The sequence below is a fragment of the Chenopodium quinoa genome, unplaced genomic scaffold (assembly GCF_001683475.1).
Source record: "Chenopodium quinoa cultivar QQ74 unplaced genomic scaffold, ASM168347v1, whole genome shotgun sequence".
NCBI classification, from domain to species: domain Eukaryota; kingdom Viridiplantae; phylum Streptophyta; class Magnoliopsida; order Caryophyllales; family Amaranthaceae; genus Chenopodium; species Chenopodium quinoa.
Window position 1 is genome coordinate 688129 of NW_018744304.1, and position 18881 is coordinate 707009.

An 18881-nucleotide genomic window follows, 5' to 3' on the forward strand; every position below is an offset into this window, starting at 1 on the left:
AAATGGGGGAAAATTGACAAATTTGCTTGATTTTATTGAATTTGGATTAGAACATGGGTTATGGCTAACCACCATTTGGCGAAATCTATTGTTTCATGGTCATGAAAAGTTGTGTTACTTGTGTTATAACCTGCCACCATTTTACGGCTGTCGAACCAGTAATTATGGGCACACTTTGAAACTTAATTAGGTAATATGTGATTATTGAGTAGGTTATCATCGTAGTATACATATTGGCCAATATGAGTGTACCATCACATTCTAAAATGGTATATCTTTAACTTCATATTCGGTATACCATCAATACCATATGTTGGTATACCATCAAAACCTTTGAAATAAAAACTTGCCCCACGTTTATTTAAATGTTTTGGTATAAGCATTTTGTTTAAAGTTCAGATCACACTCACCTTTTAAAATCATAGGCAACTCTTGTTAATTCCAAGTTTATTACATATCTTATCTTAATTATCAGACATATTGGATTAGTTTATAACAGATGTTAAGGTAGTATTACTTTTTATAAGGCATAAAGGTAGCATGATTGTAAGCTTATCTTAGTTTTGAAATAAGAACTCATTTAGGAAATCATTTTGGAAATTTTAAGATCACATTAGATTCAATTAATAAAATATACCATATCAAAGAAAGATGAGAGAGGGAGAAGTTGATTATAAAAGAGTAGCTTATCATAGTAGTAATTAAGGACACACTAGAAACTTGTATTGGTGATTTAATTGAAAATGCTACACTGGTTTCAAAATGTTGTTTATCCACATGTAAGGTTAAGCTTAAACATTGTAAAGAGGCAAAGAATGAATAGGTTGTATTCTTGAAAGTTCAGGAGGATTGGGGGGGGGGGGGGGACAGGGTGAAAAGAATGTAGCTGTAAAATTAGACTTAAGAGATTGGTGTTTTGGTCTCTTAATATATCGAATGGTAGGCTTATCCGATGGTAATAAATATTTGGGTACAATGAGGATAAGTAGTATCCGATTGTAATATAATATAATTTTAATTTACGATAATATATCAAATATTTATTGGTGATTTTGTTTACGTGCACAGTCTGTTATTGCAAAATCAAGGGGATGATGTTGTGGACCTTTACGCATGCATGTGCGTGTGCGTGTGTGCATGCCTCGCACCTTAGCACAAGCAGTGCTAGGCACTGGCTAGTGCGAGTGTGTGCTTGATGCGTGTGGCAATACGTGAGGTGCAGCGATGGACGCGAGCATGTGCGTGGTGCATGGCGCATGGCTGGTGCGTGATGCGAAGCATGTGCGACCAGCCATGCGAGGCCAGGGCCAGCGATGCCCACCTAGCACTGGTTGTGCTAGCGATGCGATGCGGGAGGGAGATTTGTGGTGCGATAGGAGGTCCCATGCTACCAGCAGTAGCAGCGCCTAGCACTGGCCAGCACCAGTGCCTAGCATGGCCTAGCACCAGGCATGCGAGGCAGTTGGGCAGCACCATGCAAGCTGGCTGGGCTGGCCAGCGCCATGCTAGCTAGCGTGCTAGCTGGCAGCAGCCCAACATGCCCATTGAGGTGGCGGTTTAGGTGAAGGGGTGGGGACCAATCTTGGGCAAGGCCTTGAGGAGCAAGGCAATGGTCCCCCCCACCCATTCATGGTCCTCACCTAACCTTCTCTCTCTATTTGACACTTGTTGCATTGTGATTAGTTTTGTTTAATAATTTATTTTAGAAATAAATTAATTAGCAAAAATGCATTCTCCCACATTGGTGGAGGATGAAAAATCAAGGGATCATTTCCCTATAAATACCAAGCTTGGTATTGGGATTTGGAACAACCTTGAGTGGAATTAAAAAGGAAACTCTAGAAAAGAGTAAACCTTTGATTCGTAAAACTCATAGTTATTTTGTCCGGGTCTTGACTAACCTTCAAGACTTAGGACGCTCGGGTCGGGTCGAGGGTACGATCCGTCGGAGATCTCGTCTTTTCGGGATTTTGAAGTAACAGCTCCTTGGGAGCGAAGCACGCGTCAAAAGTATAATTATTGTCCTTAATCTTGTTTGATTAATTTTATGCTTGTTTAATTGCTTTAATTAAGGGGCGGGTCTTGGTGGGTTTCCTTCCGCATAGTGTCGGGTCACTACGAAACCCTACAGCGGTATCGGAGCCACGCTCCTTTTATTTTTTGCAATTATTGTTTAATTAAGGTGTTTTCAAACAATTTAATTTTCTGGTTCATGTTCATCTAATTAGATTAGATACTCGTTTTAATTATTTTTTAAAACTCGATTTTATTATCGATTTGGCTGTCGAATCCAGATTTTGGCCCATAAATAGTTATATTTGGGTGAAAACGATATTCTGTTACTGTTTCAGCCCTTTTAGGGTTGTCCAGAAGCCAAATTCGAACCAGAAACCCATTTTTCTAGGGTTTTTCGTTTTTCAACGAAAATTTTAATTCTTTTAAGCCTTGATTAATGCAAGCATTACAAGGTTAGATTAAATGCACATTTGCATCACTAATCTACTGATTTTAAAATATCCTTGAGCATAATAATGGAATGTTTATTAATTCTTAAGTTGATATACCAACTTATCACATAAACTTGTTTTTCACAATTTTGCAAATAAATTGCAATAAGGTGTGAAAACTTGTTGTGATTATGTTATTTTAAGTTCCCAAGTAATGTTAAAGTTCTAATCTTTCAGTGTTTAAATGATTGGAACCCTAACCCTAAATTCCATGTTGAACAAAGTTTGGATTTTTTCATGTTTTGGTTGATTAAAATCCATTAAGTTCAATTACTTGTGAGTAAAATTTGATTAATCTTCATATTGGAAGTAGTAATCTTGGTATTTTACACAAGTATGCCTATTGGAAATTTTTTATCATTGGATGATTAATTTATTTTTCCAACTCCCTTTTGTCAAATACATGATTAATTTGCATATTGGCAAGATTAATTTTGGACAGAGCTCATTTTATTTTAAGCATAATGTTTGACCTATTTTGTTCAAAATTGAACTTTTGGATAAATTTAGGCTTGTGCACCAATTAAAATAAAATTTGTTTAAGTTAGAATTAATGGTTGTTTTACTTTATTTTCCCTAAAATTAATTCTAAAATATAATTTGGAATTAATTCATGTCACACGCAAATCGGGATTAAAATCCCGAGTCATGGCACGCAAATCAAGGCAACACACCCAAGTGCCACCAAGGCTAGCCGGGCTGCCTAGCAGCCCACATGTGGCTGCCTGTGGTGCGCACAAGGGCGAGGCTTGATGCTGCTATGCGCTGTGTGTGTGGCTGGGATGCATGGCTGGGGTGCGTGGGGTGGCTGGGCTGGCTTGCGAAGCATGCTGCTGGGCAGTAGGGCAGCAAGCATCAGCCAGCGCACCACGAGCATCATGATGCGCCTGCCCAGCAGGCCAGATGCTCGCAGGCACCAGCGTGCTAGCAAGCATGCGAAGCATGCTAGCAGCCAGCTGGGCTTGAGGCGCTCCTTGCTAGGCACAGCAGGCCTCAACCACGCACCCTGGGGCCATGCCATGGGCTGCCTAGCAGCCATGGTGCGCACCCACCAAGGGCTTTGTTGGGTGATTTTGCTTAACGTTGAGCTATGATTTTGCGATTTTTTCTCGTTTTCGTTTTTTGCAAAATTTTGACAAATTAGGGGTTATGCCGACTTAATTAATCGGATTAATTAAGTACAGATGCGGAATTTAGTGGGAGCTTAATTAAATGCGTTAGCATTTTGCGTTTAGAAATAATGGATTAAACCACTTTGACTAGTTTTAATTAGGCGCGTTAATTGGATTAACGACCTAAGTTAGTTACTAGTTTTGCGTGTTTAATTATGTATTTCGTAAAATTGCATGGGCCGTTCACAAATAGTGAACGGGTGAATGTAAAATTGCTTTCAAAACAGATTCTTTGAAAATGGCAACTAGTGGGTCCCGACTAGGATAGAAAATACGGACTGCGTTCCGTTATGTATTTTTGTAAATCTAAATACGGTCTGCGAACCGTTAAGTATTTTTGTACTATTTAGATTAATCTTAGTCGTTCTAGCTAGCTTCTTTTATTTCATTTTGGCCAAGAAGTCTCAAGACGGCGTTTCGACGAGGACAAGACAAGATGAAGACCCATGGAAATTGAAGATTTCAAGGGGTCATGCTAGTTGCCAAATGAATCTATTTTATGCCTTATATATTGTTATTATATATGATTTCTAGATGCATGTCTAGGTTTTCTATGATGTTGCGATGATTAGTTAAGTTCACTTAAATCAACCAACATAGAAACCCTAGGTCCCTTAATAATATTGAGCTAAAATTTGCCGATCCAAGAGCAACACTTACCGAACTAATGCGCGTACGTGATGGATTACGCCAAAGCGAGGCATCACTACTTCCCTAGGAACGTAAGGTATACTAGGTATACAAGTTGTCTTGGTTAAGCTCAACGATATCAGTAAGGAGTCCTTAGATGTCGTGGCAAAAGAGATAAAATGTCAAGTATGAATTAGATGCGACATTTTATCAAACCGAGAGTAGCTTGGAGCTATTAGCAATTGGATTGCTTAGCTTAAGATATTTAATGTTAAGACAAGCCAAAGCATGCTTAACCATTTTGTTGATCTTTGGGATCTCGGAATCATTTTATTCTCGCCCATAAGGGACATTCTTAAAATGCGTGGATAAAATGTTCAATAAGTGTTAATAAGTGCATGAACGCTTTAAATTTCAACTTATTGATGCATGAATGGTTTTTCACTTCAAATTCTTTCAATTGTAGAAATTATGTCTGCAAGTAACTCAAACAACAACCAATTCTCTTTGCGCTCAATTCACGACAAGGAGAAGTTGTACTAATGCAGGAGCAAAAGGAGCATTTTACTAATGCAGGAGCAAAAGGAATACGTCCTTGATGAGGAAATGCCCGACGCTCCCAATGAGGAGGTCACTCAGGCTGCCCTTAACCGATGGCATAGTGCCAATCGGGTTGTCAAATGCATCATGTTGGCCACAATGTCTCCGGATCTTCAAAAGACTTTCTTTGAAAGGGAGACAGCCTTTGAGATCATTTTTGAGCTTCAAAATATGTCCCAAGAGCAGGCCCGAACTGAAAGGTTCGAAACCCACAGGCAGATCCTTGAGAGCAAGCTCAAGAAAGGAGAGCCAGTCAGCCCGCATGTTCTCAAAATGATTGGATTATTTGAAAACATGGAAAGGCTTGATGCTGGGTATTCAACTGAAATGACAATTGACATCATTCTCCACTCCCTTCACAAAGGCTATGATCAGTTCAAGATGAACTATAATATGCATAGTATGGAGAAAACCCTCACCGAGCTTCATGGTATGTTGAAGCAAGCCGAGCAAACCCTCAAGGATGAGGGCAAGCATGACATACTCATGGTGAGGAAGGGCAAGCCGTTCAAACGTGCGGGCAAAAAGAAGAGCTTTAAAGGGAATAAGAAGAAATTCCCGCCTAAGTCAAAGTTTGCCAAGGGCAACAAGGACAAGAAGACAACTTCTTCTAAGTTTGATTCCGAATGTTTCTACTGCAAGAAGAAGGGACATTGGAAAAGGGACTGCCTCAAATTCAAGGAAGATAAGAAGAACGGCAACGTTGCTTCTTCATCAGGTATTTTCGTTATAGACTTAAACTTCGCTAGCAAAACATCATGGGTATTAGATACCGGATGTGGCTCACACCTTTGTTCCAATGCCCAGGGACTAAGGATAAGTAGGAGGCTAGAAAAGGGAGAGGTCGAGCTTCGGATCGGCAACGGAGCAAGGATGTCTGCCGTCTCCGTTGGAACTTTCAGTTTGTCTTTGCCCACTGGGCTTGTTCTAGAACTTGAAAATTGTTATCATGTTCCTAGAGTACCAAAAACATTATTTCAATATCGGCGTTGGGCGCCAAAGGATTCGAATTTCGAATCAAAAACAATAGTTGTTTTATATATTTTGATAATGTTTTATATGGAAAGGCACATTCAGAAAATGGTCTTTATGTGCTATCACTAGACAAACAGGTCTATAACATCGAAAATACAGCCAAAAGGGCTAAGACCATCGAGTAGAATCAAACCTACTTGTGGCATTGTCGTCTTGGCCACATTAACATCAAACACATCAAGAAACTTCTTCAAGAAGGTGTTATTGACTCATTTGACTTAGAGTCATTTGAAATTGCGAAGGATGCTTATTAGGATAGATGATCAAACAACCATTCTCCATGTTGGGAGAAAGGGCAAGTGACTTATTAGGTCTAATACACACGGATGTATGTGGACCAATGAGCACACCCGCAAGACAAGGTTACCGATATTTCATCACTTTCACCGACGATTATAGTAGATATGGCTATGTCTACTTAATGTCGAATATATCTGAATCCTTTGAGAAATTCAAAGAATTTCAGAAAGAAGTTGAAAATCAACTTGGAAAGAAAATCAAAGCACTTTGATCGGATCGAGGTGGCGAATATTTGAGCCATGAATTCGACGATCACTTAAAAGAAAATGGCATTCTTTCAGAGTTGACACCTCCCGGAACTCCTCAATGAAACAGAGTGTCAGAACGGAGGAATCGAACCTTGTTAGACATGGTTCGATCAATGATGGGTCTTAGTGAACTCCCTATCTCCTTTTAGGGACATGCGCTACAAACTGCAGCACTAACACTGAATAGAGCTCCGTCAAAAGCTGTTTAAAAGACTACATATGAATTATGGACTAAGAAACTTCCTAAGTTGTCTTTTCTCAAGACTTGGGGATGCGAAGCATATGTCAAGCGATTAATTTCGGACAAACTTAACCCCAAATCGGATAAGTGTTTCCTTATGGGATATCCAAAAGAAACCAAAGGGTATTACTTCTAAAATAAATCCGAGAACAAAGTGTTTGTTTCTCGTGATGGTGTCTTTTTGGAGAAGGATCACCTTTCCAAAATGACAAGTGGGAGGAAAATCGAACTCGACGAAGTTCGAGAGGACGAGCAACAATGTCAACCTCACAAAACTGACAATCTAGATACTTTGGAAGCATCTGAGAAGATTGGTCTGAGTCAAACAGACAATGTAAACGCTCAACCGATTACCATACGTAGGTCGCAACGACAAAGATCTCAACCAGACAGATACCTCGGTATTGTCTTAACTGATGATCAGGACATCCTAGTTATGGAAGGTGATGAGCCGGCGAAATACAAGCAAGCTATGACGAGCCCCGACTCTGCAAAATGGCAAGAGGCCATGAAATCCGAGATGGACTCCATGTCTGAAAATCAAGTCTGGGACTTGGTGAATTTGCCCGAGGGTTATACACCCATTGGTTGCAAATGGATCTTCAAAGTGAAGACAGACAAATATGGAAATGTATCTATATACAAAGCTAGACTGTTGGCAAAAGGTTATAGACAAGTCCACAAGATTGACTATGATGAAACCTTTTCACCAGTTGCAATGCTAAAGTCCGTCCGGATCATCCTAGCGATTGCTACATATTACGATTACGAAATATGGCAAATGGATGTCAAAACCGCCTTCCTTAATGGGATTTTGGAAGAAACTGTGTATATGACACAGCCAGAAGGTTTTGTCGATCCAGGCAACGCTGGAAAGGTTTGCAAGTTGAAAAAGTCCATTTATGGATTAAAGCAAGCCAGCAGAAGTTTGAATCTGCGATTCGATGAAGCCATCAGCAAGTTTAGTTTTATCAAGAATCCAGATGAGTCTTGTGTATACAAGAAGGTCAGTGGGAGTGATATTGCATTCCTAGTCCTGTATGTCGATGACATACTGCTCATTGGAAACAACACAAAATTATTGGAGTCCGTAAAGGGCTGGTTGGGAAAGTGATTTTCAATGAAGGACTTAGGAGAGGCACAGTACATATTGGGCATCAAGATCTACAGGGATAGATCTAAGAGGATGATTGGATTAAGCCGGAGTACTTACATTGATAAGGTACTGGCTCGATTCAACATGGAAAATGCCAAAAGAGGGCATTTACCCATGTCCCATGGCATAACTCTCAGCAAGAAACAGTGTCCACAGGCACCTGTTGAGCGAGAAAGAATGAATCAAATCCCATATGCTTCGCTAATCGGATCGATCATGTATGCCATGATATGTACAAGGCCGGATGTATCGTATGCCCTGAGTGCAACGAGTCGATACCAATCGAATCCAGGAGAGCGCATTGGACTGCGGCCAAGAACATCCTTAAGTACCTGAAAAGGAACAAGGATAAATTCCTGGTGTATGGAGGCCACAAAGAACTAGTTGTTGAAGGTTACACCGACGCTAGCTTCCAGACTGACATAGACGACTTCAAGTCGCAGTCGGGGTATATATTCAATCTGAATGATGGAGCGTTTAGCTGGAAGAGTGCCAAGAAGAGCACCACAACAGACTCTACAACTGAAGCCGAGTACTTGGCCGCTTCGGAAGCTACCAAGGAAGCTGTTTGGATTCGCAAGTTCATTAGTGAACTTGGTGTTGTACCCTCAATCAAGGGACCGATAGACCTCTATTGTGATAATAGTGGAGCTATCACTCAGGCCAGAGAGCCGAGAGAACACCAGAAGGTCAAACACGTGCAAAGGAGATTTCACATGATAAGGGAATGGAAATCCGAAGGTGAAATCAGAATTTGTAAGATCGGCGCAGATGATAATGTAGCCGATCCTTTGACTAAACCTTTGCCTCAAGTGAAACACAACAAACACGTTGAGACAATGGGAATCAAGCATGTTGGACATTGGCTTTGAAATTCCCTATACATGTGTTTTAATTAAACAAGGTTGATTTAATGTAAGACATTGTACTAAAACCATTCATTAATGGAGTAATTAATTTTTTGTGCAAAATTATCATTCACTCCATTACTATTTTATTGTGGTTTACAATTAAATAATGTGTCCATTCGATTTACTGAAATATTCAAAACAGGGTATCAAGACCGTGTCTTGGATAAAGAAACACTTGTTAAGTGAACTCTGAATATTAAATCGAAAAGTATCCCTAATCGAGGTCATCTAACAGATGGACGATTGATGACCGCCATAGATTAGTGTGTAGTATGATTTACAACACCGTTTCTTGTGCTGCGAGGACGTGACAGTCATAAATCATTTGCACAGGTGCAGTTTAGAACTGTACTGGCTAAGTCCTATGAGAGTACTTTAAGAAATATTAAAATTATTTCATAAGTACATTTCTCATTATGATTATCGGAACTTATTTCCTCCGACCATGAGTACTGTGAAGTTTTCTTGTTTGAGTACTAGGCTCTTTGATGTTTCCAAACGTCTGCCGTAACTGGAGATCATAACGGGAACACTCGGGAGTCTATGTCCTCTTAGTAAGAAGAACTTTCAGTACAAGACTGGGATATTCCCCCTACTAACAATAGGGAAAATGTTTTGTTGTTTAAAAGGTCGCTCGAAGAGCAAGACTGTAAAATGCATGGCCATGCTCAGATGGATTTTAGAAATCATCTACTTATTGACAGTCAAACTCGGAGATCGAGAAACACTTCTGAACGTAATAAGGATGACAAAAAATCTTACCTTATAGTTCACGAAGAAACATTAAGTGACATTGGAAATGGGTTATACACAATATGCACACTTGTTCGGAAGGACAAGTGGGAGATTGAAAGGAATGGTGTGCTTCCAACAAGTGTATTATTCCGATAAAGGGTTCAGAATTATTACAGAGATAATTCTTCAGTAAGGTCAAGTGATCGGAATGCCTAGGTGGAGGCCGCTTTCGACCAGTAATATCAGAGTACAATTGATATTACAGCTTAATCTTAACTGAAGCCTTCGGGTCGAACCCAATCGAATCTCCGATCCGAGACGTCGAATTAATTCGAAAGGATTTAATGAGTTGACCGAGTTTCACGAATACAGACGTCGGAAATCGAGCCTAGGGCGTCGATACCGAGCGTCGCAAAATCACAAGCAACAAGTATGAGCGTAGCCGTAGCTAGGCTAGGCTAGCTCATGGCATGCCTAGGTGCACCATGTGTGTGCTAGGCGCACCATGGTGTGCTAGGCACCATCGCAGCCTACGCGCACCCTGGCAGCCCATCGCATGCTAGCGTGGGTTCCTAGGTTCGCATAGCAGCTATTGCAAGCCACACAGGCACCAGGCAGCCCATAGCAGCTAGCAAGCATGCTAGCGTGGTGCCTGGGTGCATGTGGAGACCTATCGCAGCGCACAGGCCTTGCTAGGCACCATCGCAAGGCCTGGCACCACGCACAAGCACCATCGCAATGCCAGGGGCATGCGTGTGTGTGCGTGTGTGCCTCGCTGCCTCGCACACTAGCCTCGCACAGCAGCCGCACTGATGCTTGTGGGCTAGTGCGTGTGCGTGCAATGGCTGGCCGGGTGCTAGGCAGCATCACCACGCATGCATGTGTGTGTGCGTGTGTGCATGCCTCGCACCTTAGCACAAGCAGTGCTAGGCACTGGCTAGTGCGAGTGTGTGCTTAATGCATGTGGCAATACGTGAGGTGTAGCGATGGACGCGAGCATGTGCGTGGTGCATGGCGCATGGCTGGTGCGTGATACGAAGCATGTGCGACCAGCCAGTGCATAGCATGCGAGGCCAGCGCCAGCGATGCCCAGCTAGCACTGGCTGTGCTAGCGATGCGATGTGGGAGGGAGATTCGTGGTTCGATAGGCAGTGCCAGGCCGCCAGCAGTAGCAGCGCCTAGCACTGGCCAGCACCAGCGCCTAGCATGGCCTAGCACCAGGCATGCGAGGCAACTGGGCAGCACCATGCTAGCTGGCTGGGCTGGCCAGCGCCATGCTAGATGGCGTGCTAGCTGGCAGCAGCCCAGCATCCCCAATTAGGTGGCGGTTTAGGTGAAGGGGTGGGGACCAATCTTGGGCAAGGCCTTGAGGAGCAAGGCAATGGTCCCCCCACCCATTCATGGTCCTCACCTAACCTTCTCTCTCTATTTGACACTTGTTGCATTGTGATTAGTTTTGTTTAATAATTTATTTTAGAAATAAATTAATTAGCAAAAATGCATTCTCCCACATTGGTGGAGGATGAAAAATCAAGGGATCATTTCCCTATAAATACCAAGCTTGGTATTGGGATTTGGAACAACCTTGAGTGGAATTAAAAAGGCAACTCTAGAAACGAGTAAACCTTTGATTCGTAAAACTCATAATTATTTTGTCCGGGTCTTGACTAACCTTCAAGACTTAGGGCGCTTGGGTCGGGTTGAGGGTACGATCCGTCGAAGATCTCGTCTTTTCGGGATTTTGAAGTAAGAGCTCCTTGGGAGCGAAGCACGCGTCAAAGGTATAATTCTTGTCCTTAATCTTGTTTGATTAATTTTATGCTTGTTTAATTGCTTTAATTAAGGGGCGGGTCTTGGTGGGTTTCCTTCCGCGTAGTGTCGGGTCACTACGAAACCCTACATTTTCAAGGCTCAAATATCGAGGAGGAAGCCCAACACGAGCTATAGAAGTCAACAAAACCGAGTATGGGAAGTTAGAATGCAATCAAATCAAGTTGGAAGTCAAAGCATAGAGACTTGGGCAAGTTGCACGGGAAAGATCATATGCTTGCCCAAGCCATATAAGAAGAATTCAAGGATTTTTGAAGGGAGAATGACCTGTACCGGGTAGGCCTTTTTGCTCAGCCGAGCACCTTCACCTGCTCGAGCATCCTCTACTTCTCCCAAGTCGAGCTGCTGTCCACTGTCAAGAATGCGAACGTTGGAGCTAGGTACCGCTGTTCAAGTACAATTGTCGTCGTGCGGCAAATGCTGCCGTAACGTGGCAAATGCTGTCGTGGAGAGGCGTTTTCTACCGTGGCGTGGCGGATTCTACCGTGGCTCGACAGATTCTATCGTGCTTGGATATCTTTCTCTTCAGCAACAGCTCGGCCATGGCACGGATAATAACTTGGCTAAGCTTCTCAGCCCAGAAATGAGATTGCTCGGGCAGGCTGCTTTGCTCGCCCGTACAATCTATCCTGCCCGAGCAGACCTGCTCGTGTGTTGCCACTTTATTTCTTTGTCTTATAAATAGCTCACGACTTCCCCTTTGTAAACTTGAACTTTAGAATAGCTTAGAATTTCTCTCTCCATTATTAAGCTTAGGTTGAGAGCTTCTCTCTCTAAATTAGGCTTAGCTTATGAGTAGTTTTAGAGAGAGAAAGTGAGGGAAATTAATGGTGATTTGAGAGATTGAAGATTTAAGAGGGACAATTGTATTGAAGATCTTCTCAATTATTAATGAGCATTTCTTACTCTCTCTCCTCTTCATTGCTTCCTTTAATTTCATGTTTGTTTGATTTAAGTTTGTAGCTTGATTCTTGGTTAGTTTAATTTTTCTTCATGTTCATTGATTCTTGATTTTATCCTCTTGCTTGTTTTATTTGATGATGATTGTTAGTGAGTAGTTGCTTGCTAGGGCTTGGGTGAAGCTTATATGATTTATTGTTGAGATTGATTTGGGAATTCGAGTAGTTATTGTGTTGTAATTAAATTGATTGATAGAGGTTTAAATGTTGTTTATTTAGATTTGAGTAGCTAACCATGATGCTAAACTTGATTACATGATTGAATGGATTGACAAGACCACTTGATATTGGTTTGGTCATAATTAGTTAAGAATTTAATTATGTTTCTTCTTATTGTTTAGCACTAGAAGGATCCAGGTTGGAGAATATGAGGGTGATTAAATGAATGCTCCTAATTGCTCCTACTATTTGTCTTTACATTGCTTGGTTCCCTAATTAGCTTGTTTATCATGAATGTATGTGGATCCCCATTTGCTAGTGTTTATTTTGTTTACTTAGCTCTTGTAGTTGGCTAGTGTTGGTTACCTCCTTTTCCATACTTCGACTTTGACCTAGCTTAGGAATAGATTGAAAGCACTTAAGTATAATCGTTCCTAGTGGTTTGACTCGTGACTTACCTCTGTACTTGTATTTAGGTTTTTTAAGTGATTACAAATATTATTTGACCTTAGGGAGGATTAGTCATGACCTAGTTTTCCCTACGTCATAAGGCGATGGAAAGAAGGCCAAAGGATGAGAGGGAAATTGATGCTAATGTTAGTCGATTTGTGAGGCCTTTAATGAGTGAGATTGTAGTGGAAAGAAAATTTCATAAAATTTAGACAGATGCGAAATTTGTTGAAGTCCAAGTTCACTGTAATAGAGTGGGCTATCATACCCAGCTGGGTAAGACTGATATTGGTGACCATTTTGTGGAGTACCTTTTCGGGGACCGTGTGTGGATTTGGTCTAAGGTGTGTTGGAAGGAATTTCCTATGTCGAGAAGGCAGTGCACGTATAAAGTAGTGTTTCGGGGTTTTTGGAGTCCCTCGGGAGAGTTACAATTCCAGGAATGCGCGTCGACCGTCTGTACCTGCAAAACCACAAAACTCTGGTTGGGTAGAGTTCCGCTACCGATGATCAAGTTAGAACGTTTTCGGATGTATAAATGTGCGGAAAGTAAATGGATTTTCTCTTTGATTTAAAGAGAATTCTGCAATTAATATTGCTCGGTTTTCGTGTTTGTATTTATGAATATGTAATAAATGCGGATTTTCCTCTATTTATAATGAAAGAGGATCAGTTCCCCTTCTACGGTTACGGTGCCACGTGTCAGTTGAGGATTGGATCCCATTGGGCCTCTTTGCGGCTGACACGTGTAAGCATGCTATTGGGCCACGTGGCATAGGGTAATTTTACCCTAAACATTTGCCCCTCATAGGTGTGATGTGTCTTGCCACGTGGCACCTGTGACAGGCGTCACATTCTAGGAAGGTGACGGTTCGTCGTCTTTCCTCCCTTTTTTTTTGAATTCTAATTTCGAATTTGAATTTGAGGGGGAGGTGACGGTTCGCCTTCTACCTCTTCAATAAGTAGAAACCTCCACCCTCATTTGCAACACTTTGCAAATTTTCACAAACTTCTTGAGAGAAAAAGCTCTGATACCGGCTTCTTTTGCATTCAATCACTTCCTCTTTTAACACTCATCCGGACACCGTCTAAGTGTTCTTTGCTCAACTTTCTCAAGTATCGCCTGACTTTAGTCAATTTTCTTCTCTTGCTTTCAATATACCCACAGCCGGTTCTTTACCGTTTGGGGTATCTCCAAGCCATTTTCTTCAAAATCGCCTGACCACCCGTTTATTTTCTTTAGCTTTCAAAACACCCACAGCCGGTCTCTACCGCCTTGGGTATCTTCAAGCCACATTATAGAGAAACGGTTGGGTAGCTTCAGAATTTTAGCTGCTCTTTGAAGAGGGTACATCCGGGCTATCGTTTGGGGTATCTCCAAGCAACAACTCAGAGGTCCGTCTGCTAGCTTAAAGGAGTCAACCGTCTTTACAGCTTTTTACAACTTCAAGGTACTGTCTCTGCCCCTCGCAACTTTTTTGAGTTTTTTCCAGTTGTATAGGTTGTTAGAGAATAATGGACTCACCCAACACACACACGCCACGGCCTAGGGCAGTTGTCAACCAGTCACCGGACACGGCTAAATCTAAGACTGGGGATGTCGTCTGGGGTGTTTGGATCACCCTTACTCTCCTTTGAATTCGACCGTCTCTGTTCATGTGCAGGACATAATGGCTCGGACTAGATGGATGGCTGTAGACCCCGAGTATTAGTCAGGTGACTTAGCCAAAGCTCCAGTTGATGATGTTCCTTATGACCAGCCGGGTGTACCTAGTGATTAGGGGATTTTACTCCCACCAATCGGAATGCGCCACTTGGGCCAATCAGGTCCTGCCAAGTGTCCCCCATTTGGACCTCTCAGGGCTTGCCACGTGGCACACTCTTATTCGTCCACCTTGGACCTATTATGTCATGACATGTGGCATACTCCATGCCTAATGGAGAAACCGGCCACCTAGGCCCAACTTCCGAGGGAAGCCCAATCAGCCCTAGGTTAACCTAAACCTAGGATGGGCACGTTTCCCAAGGTTATAAATACCTCCCTTAATCCTCATTAAGGGGGAGAACGAAAAAAACACATTAATTACACACAGTAATAACCGGCTGATCTCGCTAACAAAGCAGATTACCTACATTAAACACTCTCACCTAGAGAGACCCCATCACTTTAATTTCCGCATTAATTACTCCTTAATCAAGTACTAACTTGACAGTTGGAGGCGAAGCTCCCAGGAGTCTCCGTTATTTTGCAAGTACAGGCGTCAAGTTCCAGTCTCGGAATTGTAACTCTCCCGCAGGACACCAGAAAACCCCAAAACATTTGGCGCCGTCTGTGGGGAGAGTACTTCTAAGATGGCATCAAAGTTTGTACCGACTCCTGAAGAGAGGCGTCCCCTAGACGACCCTCAAGTTCAGTCGGACCATGATACTGAGAGTGAATTTGAAGTTGAAGCTCACACAGCTTCAGACGGGACCCTAAGGGCCCAACGTACCCGTCATACCGAAAGGAGGGAACGGGAACATCATCAAACCGGAAGTGAGCCAGCAGGCGCACCGCCTGTTCGGCAACAGCCGACTGATGGGTCTGCTCCCATCACAAGGAACGAACTCATGACCTTCATGAGGAACTTCAAGGGAGAGATTCAAGAGTTGATCAACAAGAAGCCGCCTGCTCCAGTCAAGGAGCAGTCTGCTAAGAAACCCTCCACTTCAATGAAGAGGAAGCCAGTTCAAGGGCGAGAGGCGACTCCTCATCCTAAATCTAGGAAGCGGGAGCCACCTGCCCTTGATTTCAAAAAATTCCATTTTCCTACAGGAAATAGGAAACATGTTTGTCATATTCAGGCGGACGGGTCGAAGCAAACATTCACAGACGCTCGGCTACTGCTAGAGCAGAAGAAGAGTGACCGATTGTCAGAGTCGGCCTCTACTTCAAACTTTCAAGACATTCTGCGAAATGCCTCGATGAGGCATACTCAGTCGTATCATGAGAGTCAGTCAGGCGGCACCTCCCGTCAGTCCGGCTTTCATAGCGACCAGGCAATACCGAACTTACCATTTGTGCCGCAACAACAATATTTTTTGCAGCCACCTCCGTTTGGTGGACCTGCAGCAAAAAACGTCCAACCTATGGACTGGCAGCTACGGTTGCTTAGACTTGGTGAACAGCCGTCGGCCTTCTCCAAGGAAATTACTGAAGCCGCTCAGCCGGCCAAATTGAAAAATGTACTAGTAGGCGCCTATGATGGCACTACTAACCTAGAAGACCATCTGATGGCATTCACCAACCTGATGTACCTTCAAGGGTTGGATGATCCCACTTGGTGCAAGTGTTTCCCAGCGACTCTCAAAGGAATCGCACAACAATGGTTCGGCAACCTGCCGACTGGTTGTGTAAATAGCTTCAGGACGCTTGCTTACTTATTCACCTCCAACTTCGCCATGAACATCCCTGCGAAGAAAACGACCCTTGATTTAGGAACCATTCAGCAGGGCGAGAAGGAGGGGCTTTGTTCTTACATCAGGCGGTTTAACTTGATGAGAATACAGATTCAAGGGTTATCGGATGAGGTAGCCTATACTGACTTTTTCAGAGATCTCAAAGACGGGTCTACCTTCAAATTTGATTTGGTTCAAAAGAGGGTGGAGACTCTTCAAGAGGCCTTGATTGAAGCAGAAGCCTATATACAGGCGACTGATCTTTGTACGGTAAAACTGTCGGACGGGAAAAGGTTCGACAAAAGAGAAGGACGACAGAAACAGTCGTCAAACAAAGACGAGAAAAGAAAAGAGGTCTGGGCGGCTGATTCCTCTAAACAGCCGGCCAGAAAAAGAAGAAAGAATTCAAACCATACTCCCCAAAGTATGCGTTTAACAAGGATAACCAGTTTATCCTAAAAGAAATCAAGGGACGGATCTCAATTAAGAAGCCGGTCCCCATGAAGGGTTCTGCAAATAACCGGAACCAAGATAAATTCTGTGCTTATCATGATGATGTTGGTCATCACACCAATGACTGCATCAGTCTCATGCGGTATCTGGACCGCCTGGCTGAGCAAGGTGATCTTGACACCTATGTCAAGAAATCTACGGGGAACACTTCCTCAAAAAAGCAGTCGGCCAAAAAGAATCAACAAGCCGACAGCTCCGATACAGATGATGCAGTCGTCTACACCATTGCAGGCGGCTTCTCAGGAGGCGGCCCCACTATTAGGGGCAACAAAGACAATATCAGGCGGTTAGATGTAAATTCCGTTCACCAAGAACGGCCGTCCAAATATTCATTTCCTGAGATTGTCATCACTGAAGAAGATCTAGGAGGGGTAAGAGGGCCGCATGACGACCCTATCGTTATTGAATGTAAAGTGGCCAACCAGAGAGTTGGTCGAATCCTCATAAATACCGGAAGCTCCTCAGATCTCATCAGTAGCAAATGTCTGTCGAAACTAAAATATCAAACTGATTGCATACATCCGGCCTCCCACCCTTTAGTAGGGTTTGGAGGAGGAGTCGTCCACCCACTGGGACGAGTGGATTTACCCATCCGCCTGGGCGAAAAAGGGGAAGGACGACACATGGTAGTCCGGTTCCTGGTAGTAGAAGAACTCTCGGCCTACAACATGATTCTGGGTCGACCAACCCTGAATAATTCCAAGGCTGTTATAATCCCATCTCTTATGTTGCTCAAGTTTGAGAGGGATAATGGAACAGTCGGCTCCTTATGGGGAGATCAAAGGATGGCTTGAGAGTGCTATCTCTCGGATGTCAAGCCCACTGTTATGGCCAGTGGGTCAAGCGGTGAAAAAACAGACCTTGACAATGTCAAGGTTAGTGCGCCTGTTCAAGAAGCAGGCGGCAAGAAGAGAAAGGCATCCCAGACAGGGGCCGCAAGAAAAGAAAGAAAATAGCAATCAGTGGTAGAGGAGCGGTCGGATGAGTTCCGCCCTCAGCCGGCTGGTGAGCATGCAGACTTGATCTTAGACGACTCACGTCCTGACCGAACAGTCAAAGTTGGGACGACTGCTCTGAGAGACCTTGGTGACGACTTTCACAAACTATTGAAAGAATACAAGGACATCTTTGCATTCGAAGTCCATGAAATGCCAGGCATTAGTCCTGATCTGGCGGTACATAAACTGGCCGTGGATCCGAAAAAGAAGTCGGTACGGCAAAAGAAGCGGAACCATGGCGAAGAAAGAAGTCAGGCGGCAGCCGCCGAAGTTAAAAATTTACTTGATGCAGGGTTCATTCGGCAATGTTACTTCCCAGACTGGGTTGCAAATGTGGTGCTTGTTAAAAAGCCGAATGGCACCTTGCGAATGTGTGTAGACTACACAGACTTAAACAAGGCGTGCCCCAAAGACAGTTACCCTCTGCCTAAAATTGATAACCTGGTCGACTCAACAGCCGGCCATGCTTTGATGAGCTTTATGGACGCCTATTCTGGTTTCCATCAAATTCCTTTATGGAAGAAAGATCAGGAGAAGACGACCTTCGTCACTGATCAGGGGTTATACTGTTACACGGTCATGCCGTTTGGTCTTAAGAATGCCCGGCTACCTTCCAGCGAATGATAAACACTGTGTTCTTTGATCAGATTGGGATAAACGTCGAGGCATACATTGATGATATGATTGTCAAGACTAAACTTCAGAAAGATCATCTGTCGGACCTCCGAGAAACTTTCGCCACACTCAGGCGGCACCATGTCATGCTCAATCCCAAGAAATGTGTATTTGGAGTTGAGTCTGGGAAATTTCTCGGATTCCTTATCAATCAGAGAGGAATAGAGGCGAACCCTGAGAAGGTGCAGGCGGTCATTGACATGCAGTCGCCTCGTACCATCCGAGAGGTTCAGAAGTTAACAGGTTGTCTGGCGGCCTTGGGAAGATTTCTAAGCCGATTAGGCGACAAATGCCTATACTTTTTCCAAGCAATTAAGAAAAAGG